Raw genomic sequence first — 6,000 nt, forward strand, 5'->3', positions numbered from 1 at the left:
CAATACTTTGGTCACCTGATGTGAAAAACTGACTCACTCTAAAAGACGTTGATTCTGGGAAAGACTGAAGGCAGGAGGAGAAGGGAATGACAGAGGATGAGGTGGTTGGATGGCATCACAGACTCTATGGACATGAGTTTGAGTGAGCTCTAGGAGTTGGTAATGGACAGGGAAGCCTGGCGTGTTGCAGTCCATGGGGTCGCAAAGAGTCAGACACAATGGAGCAACTGAACTGAAACACAAATTAAGTTATGATGTACAGATTAATGAATCTTTACAAACATCTAATAAGATCATGTTTTTTTCCCTTCTCAGTCTCTAACCCCTCAAAGTTTACTACTATCTTGACATCAAAGATGACAAATTAGTTTTGCCTGGTTTTGATCTTTCTATAAATAGACTCACACACTACTGTACTCTTTCTTTGTCTTACTTCTGTTTTTCAATGTTTGGGATTCATCAATACTGTGAGTAAAAAAAAAATACTGTGAGTAATCATGCTTTGCACATTCTTGCTTCTGTATAATATTCCCAAGTATGTGCTGTGCTTAGTCTCTCGGTCATGTCTGACTCTTTGAGACTCCATGGACTGTAGCTCACCAGGCTCCTCTGTCCATGGGGATTGTCCAGGCAGGAATACTGGAGTGCGTTGCCATGCCCTCTTCCAGGAGATCTTCTCGACCCAGGGATTGAACCCAGGTCTCCCATATTGCAGGAGGACTTTTTTACTGTCTGAGCCACCAGGGAAGCATTCCAATGTATAGCATTTTAGAATAACTTTACTCAGAATAAAGGGAATACCCAGATTTGTAATATACAGAGCACTGGCTGACAACAAAATGAAGGAAACCAAAATGCTGTCATGCCCGTTGTCCTTCAGGGTGGTAGCACATGGAATCATAGTTCAAATCTACCTCCCATTTGCCAAATAGACCCACCTTCTACTCATTTCCCTGGCCTCTGAGTGTAGAACAGTGATGAATATAATCACCAGCTGAAAGAATCACAAGCCTCTCTGAACTGCAGAATAAGAGTCACTATGGTGGGAAAGATACAGAAGAAATCCCTGAAAGTGCCTCCATGACCTTTATTTCCACCCTCTGGGGAGACTCTTCCTATTCATCATCTTTAGCCACACCTGACATAGGATTGGATCGAAGTCCCTCCATGAGCACTGAGCAGCTTTCCTGGGTGGTTCTTGCCCATGAAAGGTTCAGGACCTCAAATCGTAGTTAAGTCTAAATCAATCACAGCTTCTTTGACCAGGTTTGTGCTTCCTTTGCCAAATTAACTCCTTTAAACAGGTCTCCCATTTTGTGATTCCTGTCAGCTCTATAGCTCTGATTTTTCTTTTTCAGGCAGAGTTCTCAGAATAGCTACATTCCTTTGCTTTCTAGCCCTCAAGACTCTCTCATGTGAATTAACTGCATGTACCTTGGTTCTAACATTTCAGGGGGAACATCTTACATTTAATCTCTTTTTCTTGAATCACTGGAGGGATTTACTGGGCAAGCAAATTTAGGTGGATGCTTACTCTGAAATATCTTAGTTCATTCCATTGTTTTAATATGGAAAGTTTAACACTTGACACAAGATCGAATTTTAATCAGCTTTGAATGCACAGAAGCCTTTTCAGTACTATTTTTTTCTTGTGAAGACTAAGAAGCAACTGTTTCTTCCAAGAGCAAGTCCTTGAATTTGAGGACTTTCTCTGCTCCTGATTGGCCACACAGAAATTCTTTCCTGAGTTCATCTCTTTCAAATAATACCTTACAAATGCAGCCAATAAAAACCTAAATAAGCTTCTAACATTCTGTTTTCCAATCTTATTCCATACATTTAAACTTTTTTATTTATACATCTCCAAAGTTATCGCAGGAAATAGTTTTATCAACTGATTCACTACTGCATAACATGGAGTTATGTTATCATCATCATTCTCCCTGCTTGCAAAGCTCCTCCACACCTTAGTACTGCTAAAGAAAATATACTTTGTGACACCTGTCACAATGGTAAGGTAGATTTTATCCAGGCGAACTAGTACAATCGGGGTGCTGGGGAAAAATTTACTACCCCAATGTCTCTTTGGGCTGTGGATTATTTCCGGCTGAAAACAATCAAGGCCCAAACTACTCAGGAAGAAACTGAGACCTCCCCTCTGAAGGCCTAAGAGAATGTAAACAGCAGGCCTATTTCTGCTGCTAAGCTATCACCAGAGATCTCTGCATTCTGTCACATACTGTTACGCTTTCCAAAAAATCTATTATTATATTAACAGAGTGTCTTACAATAAATTATAGCTCACTATCAAAGAAGTATTTCTACCTACGGAAAACACCCTGGATTAACAACACAAGGATTGTCAGGCAGGCTCCTGATCCCCACATGGGGCCTGCCGGTAACTCTCCTTCAAACTTCCCCATCCACGGCGCACTGAGGGCCTGGCGGGCAAGGGCAGGCCCTGTGCAGCCGCCAGGAGGGCCCGGGCCTGAGGCAGGTGATCCCACGCGAGGTGCAAGTCAGGGGCTGCGGGACTCGGTGTTCAGGCTATCCCGGGATGGTCCCCGGGCCCAGGCCTCGTAGGAACAGAGTTGGCCATGAGCAGGGGCTTATGCAGGACACACGGCGATGTCAAGGTCCACACAGCTTCAAAACAAGAGTTACCTGTTTCCCTGCAGCCTGAAGCCACGTCTCACCGGAACGCCCGAAAGTCTGCCATGCCCCCCGCAAGGCCTGATAGTTCGCTGAGGAGAAACATTCGGGAACTTGACTCCCACAAACGTTCTGTGTGTCCTCCAACAGGTCGGGCTCCAACAACCTTCTCTACTCCGTATCATGAGTACCCTGCAGCTGATGCGCAGCTCAACAAAGGCTGCTGGCAGAGCTGAGGTAGCCTGGGTTCTCACAGACCTAGAGGTTCCGGGTGCCCTGGGCAGGTGAGCGTTGACGGAACTGCGCAGGCGCGTGCCGCTCCCACACAGCTTCCAGGCTCTCTGGGTTCAGTACGGGTTCGGAAACGCCGAGGGGTAGACTTGGCCACAGTCAGGGACTTCCGGGGGAAACAAGCTGCGTTGGTGCGGTCCATCCTGCCCAAAAGGTAAACAAACAAATAACAACAAAAATGCATATACAGAAAGTTGAGGATCAGAGGAAATGGGTTCAGGTATCAATTGCTCATTACTCATGGTCTGAAGCAGGTCAGTTCACACAAACTAAAAACCCTCTTTCCTAAATAAATATTCTGCCCAGGGCACATTAGCCTAGGGAACAAGCTCAGGTTCTGAATCTCCCTTTGAAAACTCCTCAATCTAAAAGCACTCCTCGTTAGTGGAGTCGGGGAAGCAATCTGTTCCTCTCTCAGCATAACTCCTAAGCTCATTTCTGTTGGAGACGTTATTTCCATACTACCGATACTGTCACCCGTGGTTTTCCCATGTCCAAGTTCACAGTAATAAAGTGAGCAAATAGAAGAACAAATACCTTTCCTCTTCCCCAACCCTATTGTGTCTTCAGATCATTTAAAAAAAGCTTCCTTGTGGTCTAAATGTCTGTCATACCCCTATAATAGTTTTTTTTTAATTCCTTAGAGTTCTCCTTTATCTCTCTTTTCCTACTCTAAGCTTAGGCCCACTTTTCCTTTGACCCAAATCAAAAGTCCACTTAAGTGTTATTGCCCTGTAACACGCTCAGAACCATTCTTCCCGGACAAACCCTGGTCAGTGTCTCAGATTAAATGTGTACAGAGCCATGCCCTCTGTTTAGGCTGAGATCTTTATTAAGTTTGGCTGAATTCCTGGATGTTGGTTTTTCACTGCTAAAGGATGTTGAAGGCAAGACTTCCGCTTCAGGTATTTGCTCACTGGGTCACAAACATCTTTCCATTAGGCTCACCAGACATGTCTGAATCCTTAATGAGTAACCATCTCTTAGGCTCTTGTGTTTGGACTCTCTTGTTTGTTCTTTAGTCCCAACTCTTTGTGACCCCATAAACTGTAGCACGCCAGGCTCCTCTGTCCTCCACTGTCTCTGGGAATTTGCTCAACCTCATGTCCATTAAGTCAATGATGCCATCCAACCATCTCATCCTCTGTTGTCCTCTTCTCCTTTGGCTTTCAGTCTTTCCCAGTATCAGGGTCTTTTTCCAATGAGTCAGCTTTGTGCATCAGGTGGCCAAAGTACTGGAGCTTCAGCTCCAATGAATATTCAGGACTGATTTCATTTAGAACTGACTAGTTTGATCTTCTTGCAGTCCAAAGGACTCTCAAGAGTCTTCTCCAGCACATTCTTTGGGGCTTGGCCTAACCCTCTCATCCATACATGACTACTGGAAAAACCATAGCTTTGACTATACGGATATTTGTCAGCAAACTAATGTCTCTGCTTTTTAATATTTAATATTGATATTTCTGATATCTGATAATTATTGCTATTTCTCCCAGCAATCTTAATTCCAGCTCCTGATTCATCCAGTCTGACATTTCGCAAAATGTACCCTACAGAGAAGTTTAATAAGCAGGGCAAAAAGACAATATACAGCTTTTATGTATTCCTTTCCCAATTTTGAGCCAGTCCATTGTTCATGTCCCATTCTAACTGTTGGTTTTTGACCCTCATAGAGGTTTCTCAGGAGGCAGGTAAGGTGGCCTGGTACTCCCAACCCTGTAAGAATTTTCCAGTTTCTTGTGATCCACACAAAGACTTTAGGGAAATCAATGAAGCAGATGTTTTTCTGGAATTTCCTTGCTTTCTTCATGAGCCAACAAATGCTGGCAATTTAATCTCTGGCTCCTGCCTCTTCAAAACCAGCTTATACATATGGAGGTTCTCGGTTCACATACTGCTGAAGCCTAGCTTGAAGAGTGTTAAGCATAACCTTGCTAGCATATGATAAGACCACAGTCAATCCCTGGGTTGGGAGGATCCTCTGGAGGAGGGCATGGCAATCCACTCCAGTATTCTCGCCTGGAGAATCCCCATGGACAGAGGAGCCTGGAGGGCTACAGTCCATGAGGTCGCAAAGAGTTGGACATGACTGAGCAACTACGCACAGCACAACACAGTAAGGTAGTTTGAACATTCTTCGATATTGTCCTTCTTTGGGATTGGAATGAAAACTGACCTTTTCCAGTCTTGTGGCCACTGTTGAGTTTTCCAAATTTCCTGGAAATATTGAATGCAAACTTTAACAGCATCATCTTTTAGGATTTGAAATAGCTTAACTGGAATTCCATCACCTCCACTAGCTTTGTTGGTAGCAATGCTTCCTAAGGCTCATGTGACTTGACACTCCAGGATGTCTGGCTCTAGGTGACTGACCACATCATTGTGATTATCCAGGTCATTAAGATCTTTTTTGTATAGTTCTTTTGTGTAATCGTGTCACCCCTTCTTAATCTGTTCTGCTTCTATTAGGTATTTACTGCTTCTGTCCTTTATCATGCCCATCCTTGCATGAAACATTCACTTGATAACTGCAATTTTCTTGACAGGATATCTAGTCTTTCCCATTCTATTGTTTTCCTCTATTTCTTTGCATTGTTCACTTAAGAAGGCCTTTTTTTTTTTTTTTTTTTTTAATCTCTCCTTGCTATTTTCTGGAACTCTGCATTTAGTTGAGTATATCTTTCCCTTTATCCCTTGCCTTTTGTTTCTCTTCTTTCCTCAGCGCTTTGTAAAAGTTTCTCAGACAACCACTTTGCCTTCCTGCATTTTTGTCTTTGGAATGGTTTTGGCCACTGCCTCCTATATGGTGTTATAAACTTCCATCCATAATTCTTCAGGCTCTCTGTCTACCAGATCCAATCCACTGAATCTCTTTGTCACCTCCACTGTATAGGCATAAGGGATTTGATATAGGTCATACTTGAATGGCCTAGAGGTTTTCCCTACTCTCTTCAATTTAAGCCTGAATTTTGCAACAGGGATTCATGATCTGAGTCACAGTCAGCTCTGGGTCTTCTTTTGCTGACAGAAAATTATAGAGCTTTTCCATCTTTGGGT

The 6,000-nt window shown here is 43.4% G+C and overlaps 1 long non-coding RNA gene across 2 annotated transcripts in view; it reads right to left on the reverse strand.

Annotated features, from left to right (window-relative positions):
* LOC147363524 (uncharacterized) overlaps positions 1 to 3,340 on the reverse strand; it is a 263,643-nt gene extending 260,303 nt beyond the window's left edge. For both annotated transcript variants that reach the window (XR_015137239.1, XR_015137238.1), the window contains exon 1: positions 2,665 to 3,340. This is a non-coding gene — a long non-coding RNA (uncharacterized LOC147363524). The remainder of the gene's footprint in view (positions 1 to 2,664) is intronic.
* Between the last annotated feature and the right edge of the window lie 2,660 nt (positions 3,341 to 6,000).

Source organism: Bos grunniens, chromosome 11, assembly GCF_055505025.1.
Source record: "Bos grunniens cultivar Pamir isolate PY7600 chromosome 11, Bosgru_T2T1.0, whole genome shotgun sequence".
Classification (NCBI taxonomy): domain Eukaryota; kingdom Metazoa; phylum Chordata; class Mammalia; order Artiodactyla; family Bovidae; genus Bos; species Bos grunniens.